General features: G+C 47.8%; 1 protein-coding gene across 10 annotated transcripts in view; it reads left to right on the top strand.

The window, feature by feature from the left end:
- The window catches only part of TLN2 (talin 2), a 416,400-nt gene that overhangs the window by 41,034 nt on the left and 360,126 nt on the right, over positions 1–15,240 (top strand). Inside the window, exon 1 of one of the 10 annotated variants that reach the window (XM_044390993.3) lies at positions 8,995–9,281. The exons of the other annotated variants lie outside the window; for them this stretch is intronic. The gene's annotated coding sequence lies outside the window, so the exon portion shown is untranslated. Of the gene's footprint in view, positions 1–8,994; positions 9,282–15,240 lie in introns of those variants that run through there. 10 annotated transcript variants of the gene reach the window in all.

A 15,240-nucleotide genomic window follows, 5' to 3' on the forward strand; every position in this document is an offset into this window, starting at 1 on the left:
TCAAGGTTAGCCATGATCAAGGCTGTTCTAGGGACAGGAACTCCTTGTGCTGTGACACGAGCTCTGATACCATGCAAGGCAGGACTCCAGGGCAGGACTTCTGGATTTGAAATCTGGGCAGGATAACCTTGATGGTCCCTTCATTCACTTAGTCCCGACAAGTTCATACTGACTCGCCCAAGAGAAAATCCTAAAGAACCCACCACGTGCCAGGCATTGTGATGTCTGCACCAATTTCAGTCTAGATGTTATGCCTTTGCCTTTGACCACCTTGCTCCTCCATCTCCAGGGGCCTTGCTGTCTTTCAAGTCTCCATTTGGGCCCCTCATGAACTTGATTCTCCTGTGAGAGGTAGCATGTGCCATAGGTTTTAGCATCTAACGCTGAAACAAACATTAAATTTATGGTACACTTTGCAGTTAAACTTGAGATAGAGACCAAATTGTCCCTGATTCTTTAATATCTTCCTTTCTGGCTTCTTACAGCCCTAAGCATATCGGTAGGTTGCACTCTTTGGGGGAAGTGCACCTTGAACTTGGCAAGAGCAGGGCTCTGTCCGTGGATCCATAAATAAAACTGACTGGCAAAACATTTTTTCTGTAAGTAGACCCCTAGCCTAGGGTGTAGTAGACCGGCCCTTTTGCCCAAGGACTGGGGAAGACAGTGCTGGGCTATTTTTCTCTGGGGAATGTTTCCATGGCAACTGCTAGTCTCTCCTACCCCCCCCCCCCCGCCATCCCTGTCCTGTCCTTGCCTATGGCCTCCTGGATCACCATAGCAGGAATTATTGACCACCTTGCTTCTACTTAGGATTAATCCTTCCCTTGTAGAATAAAAAGCCATGTATGACATCGGGGCACATCTCCTAGCCCTTCACCAGTTCAGCTTTTGACGCCGTTTAAATCCTTTCTGGGTTCTCCCCATGCGGTGCTCAGCAAATGCTGAAAGCACCAGTGAATGACTATTATAGCAAATACTTTTCTGAAGGAAGCAGTCTATGAAACAAGGCTATTTCTATCTTCTGGAAAATGGCCCGTGGTAACAAAGCCAGGTTCTGGGTGTAGTCACGTGGGTGTATAATAGATAGCTTGTTAAAGTACTTTCTCTGTGTCCTGCCCATTTCATATTCCTGCTCTGTGACAATGTTTCCTGATGTGTGCTCTGTTGAAACAGTCATGTGTCAGATGTTATGTACAAAAGGCTTCCAGGACAGGCAGGGAGGCATGTGTCATGAGCTATGAAGTTGAAGCTTCCTGGACCTTTCTCTCAAGGAGTCTGCTTCCAGTGACCTGCACTTAATTTTGTTTTGCATAGACGGGGCTTTCTAACCTGGTTGAGTTTCAAGTAGACACATTCCTGAATACAAGTATTAATCACAGAGCTAAATCATAATTACACTTCTAAAAAAACAAAAACAAAATTGCAGAGCTTGTTGGAGCCTTTAATGCATCAATGTGTGAGGGATGTAGTACTGTTTCTGAACTCTTATTTATAGAATATTTTTTTGCGAAAGAATCTAGTGCTCCCTCACTTCTCGGAATGAGGCGTATATTAAGTACTCTGTGAATCAGAAAATTAGGGAATTAACTTCCCAGCTGGCTCTATTCTAAACTTGGTATTTAGTGACATGATTTTTGGTACCTTGAATTGGCTACAGTGAGCGCTTTTATACCACAGAGATTTATAAACTTGTCCATAGTGAGGGCCTGACATTGAGCTTAATTTTATCTGCTCCTTGGGCCAGTTATCAAGAGGTGATGCATAGTCACACTAGGAAAATGCATAACTTTAGAAATCGTGGAACAACTATTTGTATGAAAGGCCGATGAGGTAGAATTGATCTACTAAAGTACTCCTGTTCTTCTGAAGAATGGGTATATTTCCTACTTTACAGAAACAAAGTGTTTCTCATTGAAAATGAGCTTAAATATTTCAAAGGCATGTACTTCAGCTTTGATATCAAAATAAAACCTTTTGCTGCTAAACAATTACCATGAACTTAAGGAGCTTAAACTAACACCTTTATTTTCTTACGGTTCTGGAGGTCCGAGGTCCTAAAATCAAAGTGTGCACATGGCTGTGCTCCTTCTGGAGACTCAAGGGGAGAGTCTGTTTCCTCGCTTTCACCAGATTTCAGAGGTCACAGGCATTGCTCGGCATGTGGCCCCACCTTCTGGGCTAGCAGCGTGGCATTTTCTAAGCTTGCTCTCTGACCTCTGCTTACATTGTCACGTCCCCTTCTGACCTTGACCTTTCTTAATTCTGCAGAGTCCCTTTTGCCATGTAAGGTAAAATATTCGCAGGTTCTATTGGCCGGTGGACATCTTTGGAGGGCAGATATTCAGCCTACCCCAGTCAACTACTTTAATAACAAATTTTTGTTTTCTCTAAAAAGCCAGTTTAATAAATGCCTTCTAGTATTTCTTCTGCATGCAGTCTTTGGTTTTTGTCCATGCCCTTCCTGCTTCCCTAAGTGGTTCTATTATAAAACTGCAGTTGATTTTTTCATTAAAATTTCTGTTGGACAGTGACTTTATTGGTAAGATTTTCGCATCCTTTGTCAAAAAGTTAAAACATGGGCAAAAGGAAGATAATGTTGGGCTATGAACTAGCTCTTTATTAAAGCTTTAACAGAGGGCTTATTTCTATGTTCAGTTTTTATTTTCTACTACCTCAAAAGAGATCTAATCAGAATCCACTAAAATTCTTAACTCCCAAACCCCAAAATTAAGGAGCATTGGGAAGAGAAGACACAGGTTTGATTTCACTGCCCTCATTTTTCCTGGATTCACTTGCTGGTTGGAGAGTCTGTGGATCAGTTTCTAGGGTGCCTATAAAATGAGAATCCAGTTTCTAGCAGTTCATCCTTAGGTGTCAACAAAGCTCACCCTCCACTCAGACCTTTTAGAGGCTACTGATGTGAGTCTTGGAGGGACCTTGACAGTGAACGGTTTGGCGGAGCAAGGTGAATGAGACACTGAGCGGGCGTGGCAGAGAGAGAGGAGGATGGGGGCGGTGTGGGGGGTGCATATGGAGAAGGTGGGAGACGTTAGGCATTGTAGGCGCTGCTGAGAGGACAAGATGAGGTGGTCTGAGAAGTGCCCTTTGCCTTGACCCTCAGGAGGTCATTGGTTCCCTTGCTGTGCTTCTTGAACCTAAAAAAAAATCCTGTGTGGACCAAGTCTTCAGATGGCCTTGCCCCACGGATGGTATGGTTCTTGACTATCACGTGAGAGAGAAGTTTCATAAAAGCATAGTAATAGTAGTCTTTTGATTTTATAAGGCCGTAGTCTACGAGCTTCTGTGAGTTCTCAAATTTCTGAATACTCCCATCGTATTTTATTCCATAAAATGCAGTAATGCAGACTGTGGAGATAATTATTCATTGATAGTTCTACTTGACAAAGGACCATCATTTCCTAGCCTTCTTTACTCTGTATCCATTTCCAACACCAGCATAAGGCCAGCAGTAACTAGTTCAGTCAACAGTTCTTAACAGCAGTTTCCTGACTAATGTGGCACAACCAATTGTGCAGTGATTTGCTGCTAATTACTGGTTAAAGGACTAAACTTTATGGATGACCTACTGGAAGATGGGAAGCAAGGTTATTGCATGTGAGATTGTTTTCCTCTCGTATGGCTCTGGATATGCTTGGAGTGGGGCAGATAGTGTAGAATCAGAGCCAGCTGCTGCTGGGAGTGTGCTTGGTGCCGGATCCAGGCACAGAGACGGGGACAGGGTTGTGCAGCATTGCCTGGCATCCGCAGTGTGTGTATGTGTGTGTTGGTGGTGGCTGAGAACGCACTGGGCCTATGGGAGGAACTGCAAAGTGCAGGAACTGTAGTTCAGGTTTTAACAAAATTCTAGTTACCAGTGTCATGGCAGTGGTCAGAGTTATGAGGAGAATGCATAGTGTTGGCTGTACAGGTCAACAGCTGATGGGAGTTCTGGGACAGGAGAGTGAATGCCAGGTTTCGGGAAGCCAGGATCAGGGAGGCCTCGTTGGAGAAGCTGACCTTCAGCAGTAGAACTAGACGTGTTGCAGTGCGCAGGAGGCCACGCCTGCAAGTGAGACTTAGCTGGACCCAGGCCTCCGGAGAGCAGTTCTTATCCCCACCCTCTGCCTTGGCACCACCTGTGGGCTTTGCAGAAGTGCCAAGACCTACAGCCCTACCTTGTGGAGGTCTTGGTGGTGCATTGGCAAATAGTAACTTCTACTCTCCCCACCCCAGGTGATTCTGGTGTTAGGCTAGGGCGATTCCATGTCACATTGAGGCTAGTGGAGGAGTAAAAAGTGATCACAGTTTTCTCACTGGACTTTGTTAGGAACAAGCAGCGTTTCTCCTGTGTGCACGCGCACACACAGGCACACGTGCCCAGGCACACAAACGCAGTCTTAGGTAACATGTGTTTGATTATAATCAGGCCTTACACATATAAATGGAGCTCTCTAAGAAGTAAATGCTCAGATATTTAATGTGATAGTGTAATAGTCAAGTGTCTTAGTCCTGCAAACAAGTGTCCTGGTCTTTTCCTGTCCAGGATACTTAGCTGTGAAGCCTGACACTCTTAATAGGCACTGGGGAGTCTTTAAAGAGTGCTTAAGTTGTCTCCGGCAAACTCAGGTATTTCTCGGATCTTCTTGTGTTTCACTTCTTTGTGCTTGGTCTGATGAATACCTTGTATTCTTGGACCTGCTGGAGAACCAACTGGAGCTTGGAAGGAAAAGCCTTACGTAAACCACAGAAGGAATACTAGCTAAGGAGTAGGAAGAGCTGGGTTCTAGTCACTGTTCTGTGTTCGTGACTTGGGATAATCCATTTTACATTTCTGGGCTTCATTTTTCTTTTTCTTTTTTCACGATTTTATTTGTTAGAGAGTGCAAGCACAAGCAGGGGGAGGGGCAGGCAGAGGGACAAGCCGACTCCCCACGGAGCAGGGAGTCTGATGTGGGACTTGATCCCAGGACCCTGGGGTCATGACCTGAGCCAAAGGGAGCGCTTAACTGACTGAGCCACGCAGGCGTCCCTGGGCTTCATTTTTCTTGATGATCCCTGAGGTTTTTGAAGCTTTATTTTCAGACCCATATGTCATGTATACCATTAGATCTAACACTTTCCAATTATTATCTCTACTGTATAGGGGCTGCCCTAAGGGCTGCTGAGCCTTCAAAGACCTGTAAGACCTCCTAGTTTCAGAGAATATTCTACAGAAGGTAATATGCAAATGAGAGTTAAATAACCCAAGATTAGCTCCTAAAGCTGGTTAAAGAACAAACTAAAGAAGTAATTGTTAGATGACCGGGGTTAGATTAGCGCTTCCCAAACGCTTCTCTGCGTCATCATTTCTGCAAGATGGTGATAGGTTTGCCATCACAGGTTCCTAGGGCAGTTGAGTTTAGAAAATGCTGGGTCAAACCAAATTAAGTCGTTTGTTTATTGAACACCTTCTCAGCATCTTTGATCTCTATAATTAATGCACATCTGCATAATCTTTGATTTCCCACACTTTTTTTTTTTTTTTTTTTACAAGAACCCCTTAATTTTTTTATTTTCTTCCTTAAGATCCTAGACTACCCACTAATTCAGTGAAGTATCATTTGGGAAGGTGGTATTAATGATACGTACGTTAGGAGTTTAAAGTGGGGATAGGTGGCTTCAAGCTGGGGAGCCAGGGAGGATTTTAAGGAGATGGTGGGGTTTGGGCAGAGTCTGGAGGGCCGGGCTGGGTTTGCATCGCTGCTGAGGATGCAGGCATCTTTGGCAGCAGCCAGTGGTCGTGTTGGCCAGACAAGTAAGTGCACGGACCCCTGACACTTTCTTCAGTGGATCAGTCTCTCTTCTCAGAAGTGTTCCTCTGACAGAGTTAACCCTTTTCAAGTGTTATATCCCCTGAGGGTATTAGGGGAACTCACTTCCCACCATCTCTCACTAGAGTGCTTTTCTATTTTTGCTCCTGCTGTATCCAGTAGAAACAGGCTGATTTCTAGCCTTGCAATTTCTTAACATGCTACTGTGAGGGGCTCATGGCCCCAGAATAGAACTTGGCTACTCCTTACCCACAGTGGGCCAGGGCTGTGCTGCTCAGGCTGGCCCAGAGACAAGCTGCACTCAGTCGCCTGGGGGTGCCCCTCCCCAGAGCCACTAAAGCAGAATTCCTTGGAGAGGGGCCCAAGGAATCTGTATTTTTTTAAAAATTTTATTTATTTAACAGAGAGAGAGACAGCAGCGAGAGAGGGAACACAAGCAGGGGGAGTGGGAGAGGAAGAAGCAGGCTCCCAGCGGAGGAGCCTGATGTGGGGCTCGATCCCAGAACGCCGGGGTCACGCTCTGAGCCAAAGGCAGACGCTTAACAACCGAGCCACCCAGGCGCCCCAAGGAATCTGTATTTTTAAGAAGCCTGAAGGCCATGGCTTTAGGACTTGAACTTGCAGCTCAACCAGCCTGGCTCTGCTTGGGCCCAGTGAGCCTGCATAGATAAACTCTCTCATCACCATACATTACATTCCGTTGGCTCCTTGAATCTACAGTTGCCCTGGGGAAGGCTTGGGAGATCTGCGTGCTGTGGACTCCAGGCCCACAGCAGTGCAAATTAACAGTTCCCATTTGTAAGCCCAAATTTCATATAGCTTTCCTCAAACAACTGCATCCCGGTCTTTGTAGAATTAGCTAGGAGTTCCTGAATTGGATCACTGTGTTGCAAATGGGGTTCTCGAAATGCGTGGTCTTCATAGAGCCATCTGGGGAGGGAAAAATCAGGCTTCCCCTCGGCAGGTTAGAAGGGGCCTGGTCTCTTCATTCAGTTTATCCTGTGGGGGTTTGCTCTTCCCTTCAGAGCCCTCAGTCATGTAGCTCTTACAAAACCCATGCGGAAAAATGCGTTACAGAGAGCTGACAGGTTGGTTACTTGTGATGAAGGGCTAGGACGCTTGAGATGCATGGCAGGAAAAGACACTTATGTTTCAATCACATGGTGCAGCTTATTTTTAATCAGAGATGCTTTTTAGTTTTTAAAGGGCAGCATAGGTATTTAACGGAGAAAATAAGAGAAATAAGCTTTGGATGTTAGGAATGATAATTTAGGAAGGGGTCTCTAGACTTACCACTCTGTTATCCCAAATCTGAAGCAAGGAAGTACTTGAAAAGCCCAACACCAGAACCCAAGTACTGACCTAATTTAAAATGTCAAAATGCAATGTATCCTATTTGCAGATGAGAAAGAGAATACTCCATCTTACAATTCCTTTTAGTTGTCTAGGGGGCTGCTTTCTTCCCCCCGAGGGGGAGAGGGCATTATTAGTATAGTTTTGCAGGGCAGCTGGCTTCTTACTCTTTTTATATTCCTTGGTGGTATCTCAGTTTCGCAGTTTTAGGGGAAATTGGCTCTTGATGTGTAGCAAAAATGATAACCGATTTTAATATAAAATACTGAATGCTGGGTATTAAACTGTATGGCAGTAGGAAAAATGGAGTGTCACAGAGCATTAGTTTTCAAGGCTTGAAATGAAGTGGCTTAGCTTATCAAGAGAAGCCTTAGAGATAGACCACCTCTTAAAGGAGGGCCCCAGAGGGATGGTGGGTGATGAGTGCGGGGGTGCCTGGTGCTGTGGTTTCTCTTAAGGGCTCTAAGAAAGTCTTAGCTATAACTGAATCCTTTGCTTCTGAAGGATGGTCTGCGCCAGAGTTTAGTCCTGATGCTGACATTCTTCCTCCTCCTTGCTCCTTCCCCCGCCAGGAGCCTGGGGCCTGAAGAAGGTGCTTGATCAGCCAGAAAGAAGGTGAGCTGGCAGAAGGCAAGGGAGTTTAGAAATCACAGCACCTGCTCTATGGGGACCAGTCCACTGCTGAGAGCCACTGGCCCTGGAGTGCCAAATTTTCTTTAAAAACAAAAACAACGAAACCTTGGCCAGAACTGTGCATAGAAAGCACAAGAGAAAGTCATAAACGTGTATTTTCTAGGCTTAGCATTCACAATCAAACGTGCGTCATTCCATGGTTTTCTGTCTTTATTTTCTTTAAACACTTCTCCCACCTTTGCTTCCTACTTGCAGTTTCCTCTGTCCTGGTAGTGAGAAGATTGGGTTCCTTGTCAAATTTTGCCACACAGTTAAATTGTGTGCTGCTGCCCATAAACCTTCAGTGGCCCCGGGTGCTTCTGTATCTGGACCCTGAGTCCCCTTGCTAACTGTTGTCTTCCACTGTGTCTGGTAGAATCTCTGCTCTTGCCAGCCAGCTTCCCAGCTGACCTCTCAACGTGTCCTGGGAATCCTCACCCTTCAGCTTTTACTCAGAAAAGTCCCCTTGACTGGAAAGTTCTTCTCCTTACCAACCGCTCACTTCCCTTAAATAGCAGATCCTACTCTCAGCTGGAGAGGAGGCAGGTAATGGCATCACTCAGGTGTACTGCGGCTGATGAACAGGCCAGTTCAGAAGTTGGTAGGATCCAGATCACTGTGTATACAGGCAGATTTTATGGTGAACTTGGGAGCAAGTTCAGTTTGTGTATAAATAGCATAGATAGACCCCTACAGAATAGATAGTTGGGAATTCAGCTTTTTCTCCACCTAACATTATTTTGTGAGCATTCCCCTACATCATCACAAAGTCTTCATGACATTTTTATCCTTTTAGGCTCAAATATTTCTTCTCAGTGTGTTAGATGTGGTGTGAGGATGTCTTCCTTTAGCATGGCCTGGGGTTCTTGCTAAACCTGATGATGGCTGAGCCCCACTGCAAGCCACGAGTGGAATCAGGATGGGAATGGGAATCATTGGTACGATTCTGAGACACTCAAGGTTAGAACATTTCTGTTCAGACTACCCTTCTGACACCCTGAGCCTGTTGTATCCCGTCCTGCCTCTGCCGGATGTCTGTGAGGGGTAATTGTGCCCATTTAGCCATGTGGTTAGGCCAGGGCAAGGTGGGCGAGTAAGGGCTGAGGAGAATCTGGATTTTTTTTCCCCCTGAAGTTTTTTTTTTTTTTTTTTTTTTTAGAGAGAGAGAGAACGAGAACACACGAGCGGGGGTAGCAGCAGAGGGAGAGGGAGAAGCAGACTCCCCACTGAGCAGGGAGCCCTAGGCAGAGCTGGATCCCAGCATCCTGGGATCGTGACCTGAGGCGAAGGCAGACGTTTCACCATCTGAGCCACCCAGGTGCCCCAGAATCTGGGTTCTTAAGAAGAGTTGTCTACACAGTGCTGATAGCGGGTCCACGGATTGACCAGTGCTGAGCCAGGGAACCTTTGCTGCTGCTTCCAACTAGTCCTGGGACCCTTTCAAAGGTGTGTGGGCTTCCTCCATACTTTCTACCCCTTGACTCTGCTTGTGTTTTTGTTTCTACTTGTACATTCCAGAACAATATATGAAATTCTCAAATCTTGTTTTGAGTCAACACCCCCCGCCGTCCTGGCCAAGGCAGGTGATCAGCAACTTGAGGTCAGATATGTGTTTGACGGGACCCCTGGTCTGGATCCTCCAGAGTCTGTGTGTGGGGGTGGGGTGGGGGTGGGGGGTGGTATCACTGTGGGAGTGAGTGCGGAAGAACTCAGTCTTGGTGTCTGAGACATGGAACTTTCTTCTCCTTGCATTGTTTTTCATCCATGGTTGTGCTTTTTTATTTGTTTGAAGATCAGTTCTGGGTCCTAAGGCCTGGTTGCTTCTTTGTTCCGATGTCAAAGATGGTGTGGGGCTGTGAACCTTAGCTTCGCCCAGCCCCACAGACCTTCCTGACGCCTGTGGAGGTGAGCGCTGTCGACTCTTCTGGGCTCTGTTACTGGAAGGTTTCTAGGGTATGTTGAAGCCTGAGCCTCAGATGGTGATGGGTCCTTAGAACACACAGAGGGAGAAGGAAAAGTGTGGGATGAGGGGTGCTTCTGCAGGGCCCTCCGAGGCCTGGGTGGGTGGGACCAGGTGGTCGCACGCACCAGCCTCCAAGCAACAAGCGTGTTCCCTCCTGGTCTCCTTTCCATCTGTGTCTCACAGGTGTGTTTCCTCAGAAACAGTAAGATTCTTAGCAGCAGATACCTGTTCCGTGAAGTTAGAGATGAATCAGATCTATGAGAGGGAAAAACCTAGCGAAACTGCAAATGGGAAGAAAATTGGCTAGAAGAAAATTGAAGGAAATAAAAGTGGTAAAATATACATAACATAGAATGTGGTGCTTGAGCCATGAAGTGCATTCCCATGGTTGGGCACCCGTCACGCTCTCCGTTGCCAGAACCTTTTCATCATCCCAAACTGAAACTCCATACTGCGTACCGTGTGCTAACTCCTTATTCCCCTGCCCCGGGCCCTGGGAAACACCATTCTGCTCTCTGTTGCTATGAATGTGTGGATTCTGTACCTCATGAAGAGGAATTATAAAATATTTGTCCTTTTGTGTCTGGCTTGTGTTTTTAAGTCGACATTTTTTCTTGGTATTTTAAGTAAGCCCTCCGAGTAAAGTAGAGAATGGGCTTTTCTCTTCCGTGAGGGCAGTCCTCCCCTCCCTCTGCCTGTGCTTGTCCAGAGTGGCAAGGCCAGTGTTCTGCTGCAGCTGGTCCTCTGTGTGGAATGAGCCGACAGCTGGGGTCTCCCAAAATTTGCTTCCAGCTGTTCTCAGGCTTCCGTGTTTTCTCTAGAATGTTGAACTGAGGTTGCCAGATAAAATACAGGCTTCCCAGTTGAATGTAAATCTCAGATAAACAGAAAAAAGCATTTAGTTACATATGTCCCATATATTGCGTGGGGGTGGGGGTATAAATTACTTGTGGTTTCTCTGTGGTAGAAAATTAACGAGGTATCTGGTATCTTTATTGGCTAAAATCTGGGCAACCCAGTGAACGCTAAGTGGCTCATCGGTGAAAGGCCATCTAGTTGGCTACAAAGATCTCAGAAGATGGGTGGTTTTGATGGCAGGTTGAGAGAGAGAGGTGACTTGGCTTGTGGTAGAATGTTAAAACACTTGGATCCCAAGAGTTGTATTTTAAAGTAATTGCATAGACTTCTGTCAGTTATGTCTGCAGATGCAGGCAGTACTTACCTGCTGGTCAAAACATGATCTGCACATGGCAGGTGCCAAAAGTAGGAGCCCTAGTCTTAGGGTACTTACTCCTGTGCAGGTGCTGGGATACCTGCTAGCACGGGTCCAGGGGGAGTATTTGAGGGGTTCCTCGGAGCCAAGCTGTGTGTCTGCCCTGGCCGCAGTGTGTCTTGTGGACTGACAGAGCCGGCTGTGGTGGAGTGGTTTCATGTAGTGTGGAAAAATCGAAACTTGATGCGTAGTGTCCCTCTTGTCCCTTCCTGTTCAATAGCGAATGGCCCTCAGATTTATTCTCTTTGGTGGTACTTTGAATCAGCCTTCCAAGTGTGAATTCAACAAAAATGCAACTGATGGTGAGTGTTTGCCTTGAGTAAGTCAGGCTGACGCTGAATCGTTCCTTCTCTGTTCTCTGTGTGGCTGTTTTCACTTGCCCTCCCCCTTGGATTTGGGTTCCTGGGGCTGGCTGGCTTTTTTCCCCTCAGTGTTTTGGAGGAGAGAAAATAATAGTTTTCAGGGTTTGCAAACAGTGTGAGCCCTTCCTGTAGCTGCTGGTGGGTGGGTGGAGAAAATTGGTGTTTGGCTCTGTTCTCCAGAGGCCAGGCCCACCTGCAGATGGAGTCCCTGGTCCCCGGCGGCCTGTGGGAGAGCCAAGGGGGCTGCCTGCCGAAGGAGTCTCCTGAGGCTCCAAGGACACGGGTGTACCAGTTACTCTGTTCACAGCAAAGACACACACGATTTATTTTGGAGTTTTGAAGCCCTAGCAGTTTGTGGCTCATTTTGGCCTCTTTCTTCCCCAAGGGACTATGTGATCTTTAATGACTCAACCCTGATTGTACTCCGGACGTTTCCTTTCCACTGAGGTCAGTTGATAGAGCCGTCCTCAAGCAAACATTTGTGCGAGGAGGAGGCAGAAATAGAAGGAAGAAGGGAAGCCTCTGGGACCCCAAAAAGTGGGCTTCAACTGCTGCCTGCATGTACTGGGGACGCCCTGACATTTTAATGTGTGGTGCTGCCAGCTTCCAGGCTTACTGGAGCAAGCTGGTTGGCTGTGCTGATGGGCACCTGGGGGCCTTTAGGGCTCCTCATTCTCTGGCCAGGTGCCCCAGGGAGGACTTGGAAACAGCCAGGGACACCTTCATGGGGTATGGGATCATCCTTAGGTCTGGTTGTTTTGGGTGGGCCGTGAGGCAGGAGCCTCAGAGTGAATACTTAAGAAGTTGGGGGCCAGGTCTACACCACCACCTCCACTGGTGTCCTTCTGCCGTAACTCTGTAGGACTTGAGCTTGAACTGGGAGGCCAGGGCTGGGGCAGGAGCAGATGTTGTGTTCTGAAGCACTGAGATCCAGCTCCTTAGTTTGGCTCAGATCCTAGAAGGCTGGTTTCCTTTATTCAGCATTTAAGAGCGAGAGTAAAGACTGAACTCCTTGAGATAAAGGTCTGAGGAGATGGCTTGTAGAGCATTCTTCCTAAGGCCCTGCCTTTCTCTAACCATGTGGGATGGAGGTGGGGGTGTGGAGGAGAGATAGATGGTAGCATCTTGTTTTCTCCCTCTCCCCACCCTGCATTCCCTGTAGACAGATTGATTTCCTGCTTCTGCTCTTCCTGAGGGGCTGACAGCATCAAACATGCTGGGGAAATCGTTGACATTGGGGATAATGTGTGGGCAGTTATGTCTGTTACTAAGCACAAAGAATTTGAGCAAAGGAGAGAGACAAATAACTGGTTTTAAAGAAAACAGTTGTATTTGCTGCTCTTCTTGGAGGGGCTGTCATGGGCAAAGGGATGTGGCACCTGCTGAGAGAAATACAGAAACATTGAGAACCTGGAGTCTGCCCGCAGAGGTCTTTGATGAGACGGGGAGACCAATCCCTACAATTGGGAGGTCAGGGAAGACTACCCAGCAGGAAGGCAGAGTGAGGGGGCCTGAGGAGCGCAGAGGGGTTCATGGAAGTGCGGCTTCAGCTGAGCCTGGAGTGGTGTCAGATGTCAGAAACCAGAAGAGGGCATTCTGGGTGGCAGAGATGAAGGAACAAGGACCAGAAGGTGGGAGGGCACAGGTTGTTAAAAGGGGAGGGGGCTGTGAAATGATGAAGTAGGCTTCATTTTTTTAATTTCACTTTTACAACTTGACTAGTGCCAGGTTGGTTGGTCACTTCCAAAAAGATGAATCTCTGCCTCTTGCCCCACTCTTGAACCTCTACGGTTAGCATTGCACCAGAACAGTCGCCTGGAAGGCCTCCAACAACCCTTCGGTGACCAAATCTCACAGCTTGATCTCCGGCTGCCCTTCACGTTTTGCTGTTCACCCTCCTTTTTTCGTAACACCCTCTCCTTTTTTGCCTTTAGAACACCTTACTCCCGTGACCTGCCTTCTCCCGGGACCTTTTCTTCTTGGCCAACCCTCCTGTCTCCTGCATGTGTCTACATTCCCCAGGCTTCTGTCCCCCAAGCCCACTCCCCTCCCTCCCCTGCCCCCTGCACTGAGGGCTTTATTCCGCACCCAGGCCCACGGGGTCCTTGTTGGCTATCTGCTCTTTGGGGAGCTCCCTTAGCTGTAACTGTGTCACCAGCCCAGCTCCTGGGGCTTAGGATTCTGCAGTTATGAACCTCTGAAATGCAAAACACTGAAGATGATTGCACAAACATCTAATCAAACACTCTCTGGATGCGAGCTCCAAGGGAGACCGATAATAGCCTGGGATCATCCAGTCGGTGTCTGCTTCCCCTCCAGGCTTCTGTTTCCAAGAGCCTTCTCCCTTGAAAGCTCTGAATGAGCTCTAAATATCCAGGAAGGCTGACACCCTACTGTCCTTTTCGGTAACTTGAAATTGACTACGTTCTAGGACGTCAGACTTCCTAGCCATGTGACGAGAGGCCACGAGCATCTGCTGGGTTTCCCGAGCTGCAGTGGGAGCAGCCCCAGCCACACAGGAGGCAGATGTGCTCTCGAGTGGGTAGATACTCCCCACAGCTCAGAATGTGGGGCTGGGCCCCAGGGATTGGAGTGTTCTCTGGGTCGGCGTCTTGCATAGACGACTTTGAATTTGACACCCCTGTCACACAGCCAGTGCCTGGAAACCCTGAAACTATTCCTGGTATTCATAATTCACATTGGGTAGGCTTAGGTGGTATTTATAGCACTCCCCAAGACAAGTTACTGCCAGAGGAGGTAGTGACACTTATCAGGTGCAGCATAGGAGACACAGGGCTGAATACATGCTTTTTCTGGCTAATTTTAGATTCCCAGTGGATGGGGATGGGAACGAGGGCTTATCACATAGTCAGTATGCCTTCGGAGGCTCTGATCGCCCTGGGAGAAGGGAAGTATGGATACTTGTGGCCATTTCTGTTCCTAGGGCTTGCTACCCTCTGTGTTTGTGCCTCCCTGACCAGGTTCTCCCTAGCTCTGCCTTTTCTTGCTTCTCTGCTGCAGGACAGCATGCAGACAGGGTTTCTTGATGTGCTAGCATTAGGCCCCAAAGCTGTGGGATGGGGATTCGGGGTGGGAGAGGTCTTAAGCAGTAGGACATCGTGCCTTACAGACTGCTGGAAGCCTGCTAATGCTGTTGAGCTTGCCCGTGTGCTGTAGTGGAGTGAAGGGGGATCTCCTTGGGGTTTCCTGGAGATTTTTGAGCTGCCCATTCTTCTAAGGCAGAGGCGGGTGACCACGGAGGTGCTGGGCCCCCCCTCTTCCTCAGGGGTCAGGCCTTACTGGCCGAAGAGCCTCTTCAAATGAGCTGCCTCCCTGGGAGGGTGGCCCCACGTAGGGAGAGTTCCTGCTTTGAACAAGGTGTACCAGAATATGGAGGGGCAGGAGGCCTCCTGGGCTGTGTTGGTGCTTTCTACCATTTCTCCCTCCATTACAAAGCCCTGACAAGCTGAGGTCCTTGACAAAGGGGAGGTGTGTGGCAGTGTGACCGGGCAAGTGCTTGCTTGCATGTTTGTGGGGACAAGCTGCCAGGTAGAGGAGCCCAGGGAGGGTGGCCAAGTCCTATTTTGCCTCCTTTGCTGCTTGGCTATAGGTGGGCCTCTCATTTGTCATCTCCTGCCTGGAGCACCCAGGACAAATTGGGGTAGTTTTCTTTTGTGTGGCTTGTAACGACTTGAGCTACCTGTCCTGGTATGAGTAGCCATAGCTTGGAAGCAGATCTGCCAGAAAGCTGGGGAAAACAAACAAAAAAAAACCCCTTTCCTTAAATGATGGTGATGGGACAGTCAG

This window comes from Ursus arctos, unplaced genomic scaffold, assembly GCF_023065955.2.
Source record: "Ursus arctos isolate Adak ecotype North America unplaced genomic scaffold, UrsArc2.0 scaffold_36, whole genome shotgun sequence".
Taxonomy (NCBI): domain Eukaryota; kingdom Metazoa; phylum Chordata; class Mammalia; order Carnivora; family Ursidae; genus Ursus; species Ursus arctos.